This window comes from Artibeus jamaicensis, unplaced genomic scaffold (assembly GCF_021234435.1).
Source record: "Artibeus jamaicensis isolate MK-2021 breed Jamaican fruit bat unplaced genomic scaffold, CSHL_Jam_final contig_1015, whole genome shotgun sequence".
Taxonomy (NCBI): domain Eukaryota; kingdom Metazoa; phylum Chordata; class Mammalia; order Chiroptera; family Phyllostomidae; genus Artibeus; species Artibeus jamaicensis.
Window position 1 is genome coordinate 15,793,058 of NW_026521194.1, and position 15,188 is coordinate 15,808,245.

Consider the following 15,188-nt stretch of genomic DNA (forward strand, 5'->3'; position numbering starts at 1 on the left):
CAATAGTGAAAGCCAAAGAGAATCACAAAGCACTGTTCAGTTGCACAAATAATTACTGAGTAAGTCGTATATACCAGGTGCTCTGCTAGGTACAGGATTTGCAAGGATGAATAGGCTACCTCCTTCCTGAAAGAAGTATGAATATCAGAGAGAAAGAGAAATACAGAAGCTGATCTGGTTTTTAAAAATGAAAAGCAGTTAGTCATGGGGAAAAAAACTACAGTGGGAAGAACAGAGCAAGCGAGCAGAGAATTACAGAAATTTGGTAGTTCTGAGAGAGGCCAAAAATATAGACAGGGAGGAGAAGAAAAATAAGATTAAAGAGAGAGCAAATTTACAGATTTTCATGGCTTTCTAGGCTATGTTTAAAAGTCAAAGAAGAAAGGATTTTGAGCAGAACAGTGAACTGGATACATAGTTTAGAAATATCATTCAAGTTCTTATAAAAGCTACATTTAGTGCAAAAAGACTCTTGTCAGACAAAAAGAGAGAACCAATTCAATGAGAGTAGAGATGGAAGAAGATACGCACATTAATATATACAGTTATGTTTCCCTGCTGGCATTTGATTTCTTTATTACAGAACCTTGATGTCTGATTGACATTGAATATTAAGATTAGAAGGTCATTTTCAATGACATTCAAACCTGTGTGAGTTTCCTATAGCCTTCTGGAGTTTCTCTGAAGCACTTAAATGTAAACAAAAATATAAAATCTAATTTATTTGTGAAAACCCTTGGATTTAAAAGCTATTGTGGACTTTTGTCCTAGGGTTAATAAAACAAATCCTAGCCAAGCTCATGCATAATCTTTCTGCTTTGTTCCCATGTGTCTCTTTTGTTCCCACTGACTGTCCGCATTGTATTCAGAGACCTGTGTCTTGATTCATAAAACCACATGAATTGGAATGCAACTCATGCCAGCACTGTAGCTCAATTTACAGGCCTGCTATGCTACTGAGTGAGGCGGTGACTTCCTAAGTTCCAAGCATGGTAATCTTGTGATTTGGATTCAGTCCCAGCAGAACTGAAGGTCTGTTCCTCGATTAATGCAACTGTCCAGAGTACTAGACAATCCATGGGCTGTGTCCACTTAGTTCTTATAAATCACTTCCCTCACAGCCTTTCAGTTCATCATTTGTGATTTGTGCACAGTAGAAAAACTTCCCAAACACTTTTCTTATGTGATTGCACTGGTCATTGTCTGGAAAGAGAAGACTCTGATTGTTCCCTTTTGATAATTTACATTTTCATTCTAGTTCCAAAACAGCTGGACTCTGCTTTGAGAAATGGCACAATAAATACTTTGAGCACACCTCTTTCTTCTTCCTTCCCTTTCCAAAACCTCCTGTCTTCCAAAGATCTTACATAAAGGATGTTCTCAGATCATTTAAATGAGTACGTGTAGATCTGCCATTAATAAAATTTAAATGACTTATAAGAAGTATTATATGCATAAAGTTGATAGATTCAGACTTACAAAGAAATAAAACATGCTATCCCACATATTAGTGAATACAATATTTTATTGCCTTTCTATTGCAAAATATTTTTTCAAAAACAGTTTTTTCCCTTTTATAATCTGCACCTGCTACACGAAGAGCGCGTATCTTCCAAGTGCACAGATTCACATGCATCTTTTCCCAAAGCCCCATCTCAGTCTCACCTTCTCAATGGCTCTGATTGTTTGTGCTACTTGTTTTAACACAGAACCATGCTCTGACTCGGGGCTTTATTAAGGCATTCACCTATGTGTTTCCTCCCTCGAGTACTTTTATACAGTAAATTAGTGATAAAAATGTTCATTTATAGCATGTTTAGTTATTCAAAAGATGTGAGACAGCTGTCTTCCCAATTCCATAACAAGCTACCGGAGGGTAAGGGTGACATCCTGTGTTTCTTTCTTACTGCTAGCATGGCTTTTCACAGGAGGGGGCTCATAACTGCTTCTTAATAACATTTGCTCAAGATAAAATAGGTGTGTTCGCAAAGATAGAATTGTTTCTCTGAATGGTGCCTCCTAATTCCAGATATGAGAAAACGTATCCCTTCAGCATTCCAATCACTGAAATCGCTGCTGGGTGAACAGCCAGCGAACACAGATGAACTGACTTGTGCAAATGTGAATTAATGCAATGCAGTTCCAACGAACAACAGAAAGTGAAGCAGTCCCAGAGGTGATTAAATATATCCCCTCGTGTTGTAGACTAGGAAACTGAGACCCAGATAGTCAGATGACTTTCCCAGTGCCTCAGAAAGAGGGTAGTATATGAGTAATAAAGCTTTCTGTGTCATAAACAAGGACAGAGATTGAGTGTTTTAGACAAATGGGATTTGTTTATTTTTTAATAGAGGAGAAAGGGATGTTTCTGATTTCTTCAAATCTTACCACCAACCCCCCAAAAATCATCATTTACTTTTTGGTCCACACATAAGCCCAAATAAGTCTTATTAATTGTGGTGGATTCTAAGCTAGTTTCTCCAAAAACCATCCATTCATTCAAAAGGTATTTATCGGCACTCCCTTTATCCACATAATTCTTGGCAATAGGTGTATCTAATACTGTAAAAACAAATAAAAATTATATAGTGACTAAAGTATCTTACTCTCTACTTCAAAGATATCTATTTAAAATGTAAACTATTCTATGAAAATGTATACAGCTTACATACAATGATATAGACAGATAAATCTGAACACAATGTAATGGAATCGTTTTTCATTTATCATGATAAAGTTATTGTGTAGGCTATAATAAACAACAAAATGAATGAGTCTGGAAGATATCACTCTCATTTACCTCTTCTTTCAAATACATTCAGGGCAGTTCTCTTGTCTACTGAGGTGATTTAGCATTGACTTAAAATTCTGTGAGCTATTCAGCTCTGTGTCCAGAAGGGCTAGTTACTTAATTTCAAGCTGTGGAAGAATTGGCTGACACGACCCATAGACAACATATGTTTACCTCCGCCAGTGCTGCCTTTTTCTATGGAACTACAATTGTGGCATGCGGAGCATTTCATTTACTCTTTCATTTCCTAAGAGAAAATAAATCATCCCAAAAGACAGCTCTAATCTAACTTCAAGATTCTTAGATTCAAAACAAAACAAAATATTTGTGAGATCTTTTCACAACTACCTTCACTTTAAAGATAATAAAATAAAGGCCAAGGAGGTCATAGAGTTTTATTTTTTGGTATGTCCTTTATGAGTCTGTCCTATGCACTACACACACACACACACACACACACACACACACACAGGGATCTCATTTGAAAGAATATGGGTTTGCGTGACCGTAGACTTCAGCAGTCACAGGTAGTTGTGGAACTAGGTCCCCAGGTGTGATGTCTCACACATGACAAAACAGTGCAGCGATGATGTGGGCTTGCAGAAATAGCGGCACATAGTAAAGTTGGAGTTATACAAAGTGACCGTACTATGATTCTCCTCTCTTCTCCATTTCTTCCTCTCTAACCTCAGAAATGGAGAAGGAACTTTCATAGACCTTCGATGATGAGTCACCATAATGTTCACCAGAATTTTCAAATGTTTAACTTCTAAATTTTATCAACCTAAGTAGTGACAGTAAAACTCAGTAAGTTACATGGAAGTGCAAAATGAATTTCTCATTAGATTGGTATAGGTTTTTCCGAAAGGCATTCATTTCTGTCCTGTCATTCATAACTAATTATATATGATCGTTATCTCAAATCTGAAATACTGCTTCTGTGTTAACTGCATCCTGTCTTGTGGGTAGATGCACACTTAGATTTTATGAAGATGCTGTATAATAGTATATCTGACCAGAGATTTACAGCTCTCTGAGTAGAGAGCTGTGTGATCATAAGGTTAATTTTCACTCCATTTTGAGGTCTGTGACATAAGTCCAGAAATGACCTAGGCACCTAAGCACTTTTCTGAGCAGGAGAAATTCCAAACATGCTTTGTTTTCAACCAGGGCTCCTCAGCTCACCGATGGAAGTAGGTTCTCCACAAACACTTTCTCTGCCGGCCTAAGGACCTCTGAGGTTCGTAATAACTGGGGAGAGGCAATTGCAGCTGTGTAGTTGTTCTATATGTTTTCCTCAATTTCTTGCTAGAAAGAGGATGCTGAATACATTCAGGTAAGTTATTCCCTCAATGAACAGTATTTTATCACGACATATAAAGTCATGGTTATTTCATATGTTACAAAGTCTTGGAGGTTGCTCTGCTGTTTTTGACATGTTTTGTATACGTGAAAAATAACTCCACGCAATACAGAAATGTCAAGCCACTGTAACCTTGAAATAGTTATTTTAAGATACTAAAGAGGATGTTCTCAAAGTTAAATATACACACTCAATCTACATCCTTCTTTCCAAATCTGCTTTCCCAAACAGCTGATATCTACAATAACGTGATTTTTTTGCCATGGAAAATTCAAATCAAATTTGCTTTAAGAAAATATGATGCCATCCTTTCATCATGACTAATTTACTACTATTTAGCCCGACTCTCTTGCTCATATTTGAGACATGTGGTATATTTCACTAAAGTAAAATTCGTACTTAATCATGCCCATTATGATCCCTGTACCTGAACAACGATAGCCATTGAAACCTGTCTGTGAACATTTGGAAGGCCCATCACCCCTTATTTTGTCTACGTTCTCGTCCGACTGAAATGCTGCATCATTTCCAATGTTCTGGGATCACTAAACCACACAAAACAATGACAGTGCAACGACCGGCAATCTAAAACACAAGTACCAATAAAGTGGAATAAAGCACTAACTATCTAACTACCAGGGGCTTTCTAACTTATCTTTTTCTCGTATGGTATTCTTCTATTTTTCCTAAGTTTTAAAGAAGAACATTGCCATTCCCACACCCCTCCCCTTGATATGAATCATTACCAAGTCATCTGAATTGGTAACATTTTTCAGGCTAATGGTCACCTGAAGAGCTCTCTTGTCCTTTGTACCATTCCTATAAGGTCAAACCAATACTCTCAAATTAATGTAATGAGAGTCAGAATCAGTCTAATTACTTAATTCCAATGTATTAACAAGACCTAATATTAAAATCACAAAGCAAAAATACATGAAGAGTATATATTAAGAAAACAAAACAAAACCCTCAAAACTCATAATTCATACACCATGAATACCAGATTTCACACTGCAGTGAGAAAACCTCATGCAGTATTCTGAAGAGAAAGAGAACAATGTTTAAATACCTGAATTCTAATCCCCCAAACAGTCCCGGGTCATGTATTTAAAAAAGATGAAGCACTTGGGTTTTAGCTGTTTCTTACCAGACCACTGAGGTCCTAGGGGATGAAAAATTCTTTGAAAGGCATTTGTGATGACAACCACAGAGAAAGGTTAAGAAGCAACAAACCCGTGTCATTTTCTTAAGGGCGAGGGTAATAGACCTAATAAATGCTCTCTAACAGCACATTCACACAAAAGGTAGAGTTTATTCCTGAGAACAGAATCTCAGTTGTGGAAACTGAACAATAACAAAAGCAATACCATCTGTCCTGATTTAACAGCAGAACACGGCTGAACTGCCACCCCTTTCACTCCTGGAAAGTAGGAATTCTCTGATCACAGACTTTAATTAAAAGTGTGTCTCTAGTGAAAATATAAAATTCAGATTTATTTGTAGACTACCTTGTTCTAAAAAAAAAGACACAAGACAAAGGGAAATCATAAGAAAATAAAGCGTGAAAAAGTCAGTGTGTGAAATATGCGTCACTTGTTCTGCATGGTTACTTAAAGTGGGATACAATTTTATTCTGAGTTTACTAGAGGCCAAGATGAAATTAAAACACAGGCAGCGCCTACAGGGTAAGACCAAGTCAGTGGTTTAAGACAAGGTCTCCAATTTCTAACCTGCTCTGATGTGAGAAAGATCTAGAGTCCTTGCATAGGTCGTCTCGAAGGGAAACACACAACACTGGTCCTTACATAGCCTTCATGTACTTATGACCTTTGGAAATTAGGGTACGGTTACTATGATCTCAAAGACATTTCCTAGACTCATGTTCAATCATGACAATATGCGCCAGGTGTTGGCAAACTACAGTCCACAGATCAAATGGGCCTGTCACCTGCTTTTGAACATAAAGTTTTATTGGAACACTGCAATACGTATTGTTTATATATTGTTTATGGCTGCATTCTTGCTCCAAGAGCAGAAGAGAAATTAATTATGAGAGACTGTATATAGCCCACAAAGCCTAAAAATAATTTCTGTCTGGCCCCTTATAGTATGGCTTTGCCAACCCCTGCCATGGGATATTAGTTATAAAGATATTAAACATGTTTCAAATGCAAATATTTAAAATCAAATACATATCTGACAAAAACGCATTTGTAATTTTTTCAAGAAAACCTGCGTTTACTCAGATATACATACACACTGATTTTCAATAAGTGTTTACACAATTAATTTGGGAAGTCATGTAGTATATTTCCAATATGGCCTAGCAATCAGAGACATTGAACTGAAACGCATCCTTATTGCGTTGTCCTCCTAAGCCAACATCCTTTTAAAAATACTTATTTTGCACACACATGACATAACCCCACTAGGAACGCATACTACTCACTGACTGCAATTCTTCATGGATTCTAACTCTTGGCTCTCTCAAGTCTGCCTGAAGATGTCAGAGTTGGAATTCCTCACTCAACCATCTCTATCAATGTCTCCCACCTCCATTCTTCAGTATTGATAGTTTCTGAAACATTTGTGAAAACGTCTGCAACCACAGCTTCCAAACAAAACCCTTACTCTATTACTCTACACAGGTTGATGTCTCTATGCTGCATCATATGCAGAAATTCTAGACCTGCCACTGAGCCCTCTCAAATTGGTCTTACAAATTTGTCACCACATTCCTCATGCCACTCCCCAGGTCAAAATCCTTCACTGACTGCCATGGACTTACAATAAAACCTAAACTGCTAATCTGTCTTTAAGGACCTCTAAAATACAAGACCATCCACCCATCGCACTCTTCTCCAAAAGAAACCGTCCTTTGTAAGCCATCTGAGGCTATGCCCTGCTCAGGGTCACCTCAGTGCTTTCGCTTTTGTTATTGTCCTAACTGGCGACTTTTCAAATGCAGCCACTCATGCAGCCTCCCCATGTCCCACTTCCCACCTGAAGTCTTTAGCTTCTGCACATGGCAACATAGCTCCCTCCACTGAACCTGCACGGCACTGATAGGACATACCATTCTTTCAAGATCATCATGGGATTGGATAAACTCACTTGCTAATTTCTCGGGAGATGTAGGCCACTGCCCTAAGAAACAAATATGTGTTACTCTGTTACGTCATGTATTTGTACACGTCAGTACCTTGTTGGTTGTTGCTTGGCACCTGGCCGTGTTTACAACTGAAGATGCTGTGGGGAAAGAGCCAAAGAACACATTCATATTGAAAGTGCAATGATGCCCGTGAATACTTTTCTCAAAGATTTGTACTTTTCTGTTTAGATTTGTTCTTTTTTTTTAATTTCAGATACAAAAAGGCTACAAGGGGTTAAAATTACTTATACATGTAATTCTCCATTATCTAAAGAAAATGACACCCTTTAGGTTGTCTATGTTCAGACCAAGTTAACAAAAGTCTAATCTTGTATCACTGACTTCTGATTTTCTAAATCATTTCTCTCTTGTGATTTAACTTTTTAGTGAATAAGATACAGATATTGCTACAGGGATTTAGAAGATATAATTAATCTTTGAAAGCTTTTATGAGATTTTCATAGAAGTTCTCCTCCTCATAGAAAAATCAGAATACACTGTAAGTTTAATAAAACTAAAGCCCCTTAACGTGGTCAAGAGGAACACTGTGACCTGCTACCTGCCTTCTGCTCTGATCTACTGTCCCATACCCACTACCGCATTCATAAGACCCAAGTGCCATTGGCCTTGTATTTGTTTTTCAAATACTTTGGGCTTCATCCTGCTTTTGCATTTCCCTATGGCATGAAAATTCCTCCTCCAGATATTCCTATACCTGACTACTTATCATTACTCATGTCTCCAATGGCAGCCTATCCCATTCCAGACAAGCTCCATTGTATGGTTTTGTTTCCTATTCTTCATAGCATTTTCCCCATCTGAAAAGTACATCCATTTATTGGTTTACCTGTTAATTTCTGTCTTCTGCTAGTAGAATGTAAGCTCCCTAAGGGCAGGAATGTATATGGTTTATCTCAATATCATACACATTCAGAAAAGATTCTGCTGTATAGTAAGGATCCAATAACTATTTTAAATAAATAACTGAATGACTTGGAGACCATGATATTAGAAATACTTAGAGCTCACTACCCTGATATTTAGGTGGAAGATAGAGAGCGAATCCTTCACAAGAACATCATTTACTAAAAGGTATTATTGTAAGTCTTTATAGATCACTTATACTTTCAGGCTATCTAATACAATAAATCACATCTAAGAAAAAGAACATAGACTATCTGATTTTGAAAGATCTGATTTTATAAGTGTAGATTTTTGATGCGATTAAGATGGCTTCCCCCCCCCCCCCCGTATTTATGGCTCAAAGTAAAGACACTTCGGGGGAAGACAACATGTACAGCCCAATTCTTTCCCAAGTGTTCATGACAACTATTTTAGAAACTCTGTTCCATCTACTCAGTGACAAAAGGGTACTCCAGTTCTGACAGGTGACTAAACATGTCCCTCCCGTGTTTAGAACATAATGTAGACCTCAGAACATCATCTCTAACATCCTCTAACAGAAAAGTGACATTAGATTCCTTCATTCCCTAGATAGCGGCGGAGTTTCAGTTTTCACTGACTAGGAACATGTTTTGCTTTAAATATTTAAGCATTGTTTCTGCTTAATTTCTTTCCTCCAAGATGCTCTTCATGCCTCTCAAATACTTGTCAACTTAAGACTCTACAAAGGCCTATGCAGCCCGGGTGCAGGTAAAGCTCTCCTGAACACAGCAACCATGGGGATGCCTATTATTTAAATGACTGTGTCCTTGGAAGAAGCAAAGAACACAACAACAACAACAACAACAGAGGGCTGGAGCAAGGGAGGCAGAGAAACAGGAAGACTGACCCGAGTAGGAAAGTAAGAGGAAGCAGGCGGCACACAGGCCCGCAGCTTTTCTAGCTTAGTTCCTTTTAGCTAAAAATGTTAAAGCTGAGGGATACACAAAAGGAAAGCTATTTCTGAGAACATTTCATGGTTCTACAGGTCAGAAAAAAGTTTCAACCTGGCTATTTTTGTCGGATTCCCCTTGTACATAGAGCCAAGTTTAGACACGGATGCAGTCCATCTGGAGGCATCAGTATGGACAGTTCAAGTTCAAAATGAAAAGAAAGCTCCTTTGCTTTCCAAGTACCTTGTGTCTGGGCACACATGCCCAAAGAGTTTAAACCTCTATCCTAAGAGATCTAAACCGCAGGAATGGGCCTGGAGCAAAAGCCTTGTCAGCGTTCCCAGGATCAGGTGTAGTCTCACCACTCTGGGTAGTGTGGCTGGCACGTAGCTGGTTGGAATGGTTTTAGAATTGAGTCCCTCCCTCTTTTATATTCATGTGAAAGTCACAGGTGAGTCACCGCACCCTACCCTTAGCTCAGGACCAGGAAAATAATCAGCATTGAAGCAGAATCAAAGTCAAATTGTTCTTCACTGCCACCCCTACCCAAGAGCTAAATGTGAGTACAAACTTAAAAATAAAAACAAGGTAATAACATCTCTTCCTGAATTTAGAAAGGCCTTCTAGAGAAAGGAAGCATGATCAAAGACTGGAAATACCAAAAAAAAATTATTCAAGGCTAGAGGATTTAAAAATCAAGATCAAAGAAAGGCCCGAGAGGGACAGAGACAAAAGGAGGAGGAGAAGGAAGCATCAAATTGCATGTAAAGCAAGAGACAAATATAATAGAAAATCAATTGCATATAAAAATAGCAGGCTATAGTTGCATTTTCTAACGATTACTAACTTTTTCTTCCTTTGCCAATACAAATTAAAAAGGAGCAAAGGAAGGAAGAGAAAGAGGTGAGAGGGAGGAAAGAAAACAAGAAAAGGGATGGAATAAGTCAGTCTGCATAATCTTACAAGTAAAATTGTTTTTTCTAAAAATCTAAGACTATACTTTCAGGGGTCATTTCTATAGCTCGTTAATAAAAAGCTTATTAACATAACAAAAACAAAAATATATAGAAATGTGCCCATTCTGGTGTGTATTAATGAAAAACAAATTGTTTAAACATTCCCAAAGTCCACAATATAAACAACATCCAAATGAAAGAGGAAATCCTGACCTCGTATTTTGCCTAAATTTCCACAGAATTTCACTAAAATATGTAAGTAAAAATATGTAAGTAAGCTGCAATACTCAAAGGAAAGATTATCTCTCTTGAACAGGAAAAAATTAAGTTCAAAGATTAGATTCAAAGCGTTTTTCATTAAAAGTCAACCAGTTGTACCCATATTGTTTAAAATTTTTAATTCACTGAGAATTGCTTCCAAGAAGCACTCTTAATAAATTTTACAAGGAAACACCTATGACCATTGGTTCAAAGTAATGACAAGGGAGGGATACACACAAAATATTAGGTTGAGGCAGAAAAACCAAACAGATGTCTCCCCTCCCACCCACTTCAATGAGACTCGTCTCCACCCGAAGTGGGCAATTCGCAGCAGCTGAGAATTTTCTTTTGCGCATCATCTCCCACTACCCTCACCCACCCACCCAAAACTGTCCCACAGACCCTCTCCCTTGATGTTGGCCTTTTCTATACCACTTCTTACTTTGTAGTTCTCTAACCACTTTGATGCCTGGAATCAATTCCTGGGACTGATACATCCCTGAGAATATCAAAACTTATTTCTCCAAAATACTCTGAACTGGAATTTTTGTGTGCTAGCCAGCATTTGATGACATGTTCTACAGCTGTCTGAAGTGTCTGAGAGATGGTTGGTGCTTCCATTACCTATGTGTATATGAACATATACACTCGAAGGAAGTTAAGAGTTTATCATTCCCTGATCTAAATGTATACATGTGAAATAAAGAAGCTAGGCATACCTTAGAGCATTTTTTATTTTTCTGATTATTTACTTATTTATTTTTGGAGAAACAGGGAAGGGAGGCAGAGAGAGAGGGAGAGAAACATGGAAACGTGAGAGACGCATTGGCGAGTTGTCTCTCACGTGCCCCCAACAGGGGACCTGGCCTGCAATCCAGGCATGTGCCATGATCAAGAATCAAATTGGTGACCTTTTGCTTCGCAGGCCGGAGCTCAATCCACTGAGCCACACCAGCCAGGGCACAATTTAGGACATTTATATGATTTAGGCAATTCGTAAAAGCCTGCCTTTGAGGCTCTAAAACATCAATCATCTCCACATCTGAGGGCAGTCCCTTGCACTGTGAGTCGTATCTACAAAACAATAGCTACTAAGCGAATGCTATTTCTTATTAAACAAATAAACCCTTCTCACTTTATTGGTAAATTCCCTCATTTTGTAAATTTCTATTTTTACAATGCTTTTTTGTGATGTTAATTAGCCTTTTAGAAAAAGTAATTTTACTTATAAGGTCATATAACTTGAGAGAATTAAAGTGGCAAAAAGAACTAACATATCTGAGAGAATCAGATAGGTCTCAAAGAGCTTAACAACACCTTCAACTCACGTATCAGAGATAAAAGAGTATATGACTATTTCAGAATGTTATCAGATTTATGCACTTAGGATGACGTACCTAAATGGCTACTTTTAGCATTAAAAAGTATACTATTGACGTGGAGGTAGTGTTATCATCTACTGTAAATGTTACTTAAGATCCTTTATCTTAATCTGTCCAAAGGAAATTAAGAATTAAAACAATTCATTAATCAGAGTAATCAACTTGAATAGTAAAATCCCCAAGTTGGTTTCATCTGCTCCATTTCACATGGATATCAATGAGTAATTACATACTTTATGTATACTGCTGAGCACTTGTAATAATCATTTAATTTTAAAGTCCAACTGTGCAACTAAAGTTCTCAAAAATCACAGCAGTCCAGTCTGGTATCTAGTTGCTAGTAAAATTCAACACTAAATATGTATTTTAAGAAGGCACACAAAAATACACCAAACGAGTATTTTTCTTCCTTTTCCCTCCTGATATTTAGAAAATTTGCAAATTGATTTAAGTCAAACATGGTAAAGGAATGAAATTATTCCTTCGGGCTTAGAGGATTCTGTGCCAAGTTTCATTTTGGGCTGCATATTTTTGACCAAGTTCAAGAGCCCTGAAAAGAAATACACAAAAGAGAAAATATCCCTTTAGCCTCAGGAGAGCAGCGTTCCTAGAGGCTGCAATGGGAAGAGGGCTATTGCCTGGAGATGGGTGTGCTCTGGTGTTCGGTTTCCACTGACAGGGTGCCTGCTCTCTCAATGAATCTGAAGTGGCTACGACGATGAGGTCATGGCTGTGCCAGTTTCACTGGGTCATACTCTCTCAGCACATTCTTTCTCTTTCTCCTCCCTGAGAAGGTGCTGTAAATAAGCCATCCCAAGAGAGTTGCTGCAGAGAATGAATAAATCCTAAACTTGAAATTCCTGAGAACACGGGCACTGCTTGTGGGAGTCTAGACATAACCAGAAGCTGAAAGCAGCACAGGCGGCCAGAAAGAAACAGGTTATTTGACGAGAACATGGGGCGGCGGGATAAGAGGGGGAACAAACAAAGAAAATAAAAATTAATATGATCCAAATATTATTTTTTTAAAAGAGGCTCAATTTTTAAATTGCTTCGAGAGCCAGATTCAAGCAATTTTCTACTTATGAGGTTTAAAACAACTTTCAGAAATTAAATATTGTAGCAAATTGTGAAAATGACAAATTAAAGTTAAGTAAAGCATGTACTACTGATCCTAAAGGCACAATAGCTGTGATAACACGCAAATCATGAATACAGATGTAAACCTATGATAATCTGGTAAAATTACTTGGAATCTATGTCAACATACATACAGAAATATAATATTCTTTACTGAAAGAAAAGAAATGCCTTCATCTTCTCTTGGTGGGAGGATGCTTTTGGCCATGAAGTGGGATGGGTGATTGAGAGACCCATGATTTACAAATTCATAAAGATTTCTACCAAAATACAGAGATGCCTATTGCTCCGTCAAAGGGTGCTTTGTGCCACAGTCAGGCTAAAGAACGTACCTTTCCTCTTGGGCATTCTAAAGAGCTTTTATTTATTTAATCTACTTCATTGCCCAAACAAATGATAATTGCACACAGTAAAATGAAAGGGTGTCAGAGCCACGCTTTATACTGGGCTGTACCTGCAGCTCAAGCATGGGACATTTTGCATAATATGGCTCACATAAAAGGCTTTGTTCTCCATCGCCTCACTGCGGCTGCAAACCTCAATTTCACTTTGTCATCACTGCCTCTCCCAGCAAGATCATTTTTAAATAAATAATACCTTTAGCACTGAAGTTAGTTTCTTACCAACATGTATCAATTCCTCTGCCTCACACTCAAAATTATATACCGCCAATAATATTTTTTTTGTTTTGCACTACAGATTTCATTTACACCATAATTCCCAAATCCCGAAAGATAAATTTTAAAAGATTTGTCTTGGACATATCCACTCTCTTTTGTAATATCATGTATATAGAGTATTGCATATGTTTATATGTATATGTGTGTGGTGTGCACAAGCACATGCATGTGCATGAGTGTGTGTGTATATGCATTTAAACCAAAACCTGTCACATTGTGTCAGTGTTAAAGAGTCTATGTCCTCAGGTTACAAAAAGGCTTGTTGCTAATGAAAGCTTTTTATTTCCTGACAAAATCTTGAAGCCCCAATACCAGGCAGTATAACATCAGTTTCCAGTTTGCAAGGATGTTTTTTTCTGACCTATATGCTTTACTACCCCCACCCATCCAAATACACACCTCCCCACCCCTCTGAAACACACTTTCTTTAAATGTCCATCCTTAAACAAAAGAGGAAGTTGGGGAAGGAAGGCTCCCTGCACTGAAGCCCCCAAAAAGGACTTTTTAAAAGAAGAAAAATGAAAGAATAGACGTACTGTCCATGCAGCTTTCCACCCCATTCCATAGCAGTTTAAAAAGGAAAACTGTGTGGATGCTCAAGCCCATCCAGGGTGTGTGTCCCGCCCTGCAACCAGACAAGACATTGGTTTTTCATTTTCCTAAAATTATAAATATTTATCAGTCTTCCTTTTCAGCTGTTTCTGGAATAACGGGGAAAATGATTTCAAATGGACCAGGCTCCTAACTCAGTCCTCTGTGTACATTCTCTGCGGCTGGATGGACAAAACAATCCTTTACCTCGAAATCGTTTTTCCCCCCATTATCTTCTTATAAGTCACGCCTCATCTTTCTACACTCAGGTAATATTAGCTCTCAAGATAGGTATCTTAACAAGATGTAAATTTCCGGGCGTTTCATCGTGGTACCCACCAAGATCGCTCACTCTTCTGCCAATCCAGGGCCCAGGTAACAGAGGCCAGTTCCCTGGTCCATAGTGACACCTGGACGGGCTGGGCCTGCAGCCTCCGCCAGGTGGGAGAGACAGCTCAGCTCGGCCAACCTGTGCCAGCTCCTAAGGTACCATGGGCGAGACACCCCCTTGCCCACTCCCACCTATTCCTGGCTGAGACTCCCTCCACCCGGGGAAGGAGGCAGCAGAGGCGCCTTATTTAGACCCAGAGGTGGGTACGGCTCTTACCTGGGCGCTGACACTGGATGCACCCGCGGCCGCTCACGTCCCGAAGACCTAATGCCCTCCGGAGGAGAGCAGCGGGAGACGGGGCAGGGGACGGAGGCGGAGGAGGAAAAGAAGAAAGGAGCGGAAGGGAAGAAATGAAAAAGGAGGAAGAGGGAGAGGAAGATGCTGCTGCTGCTGCCGCTGCCAACGCCGTCCCAGCCAGAGAGCCCGCGCAGCCCCAGCGTCCAGCCCAGTCTGAGCGCCGCCCCCGCTGCCGCTGCTCCGGGCGGCTGCCAGCCCCGCCCCGCCCCTCCCGTCTGCCCTACTCCCGTCCCGCCCGGCTCTGCCACCGCCGCAGTGTCAGGGAGGGGGAGCGTGGCTGCCACGCCCCCTGCCGCAGCCAGCCCGCCGCCCTGCGGGAGCCGTGAGAGTGGCAGCTTCACAGCGCTTGC

At 39.3% G+C, this 15,188-nt stretch overlaps 1 protein-coding gene across 23 annotated transcripts in view; it reads right to left on the reverse strand.

The window, feature by feature from the left end:
* MAP2 (microtubule associated protein 2) overlaps window positions 1–14,974 on the reverse strand; it is a 255,452-nt gene extending 240,478 nt beyond the window's left edge. For all 23 annotated transcript variants that reach the window (XM_037165985.2, XM_037166004.2, XM_037166003.2 and 20 more), the window contains exon 1: window positions 14,758–14,974. The gene's annotated coding sequence lies outside the window, so the exon portion shown is untranslated. The remainder of the gene's footprint in view (window positions 1–14,757) is intronic.
* Between the last annotated feature and the right edge of the window lie 214 nt (window positions 14,975–15,188).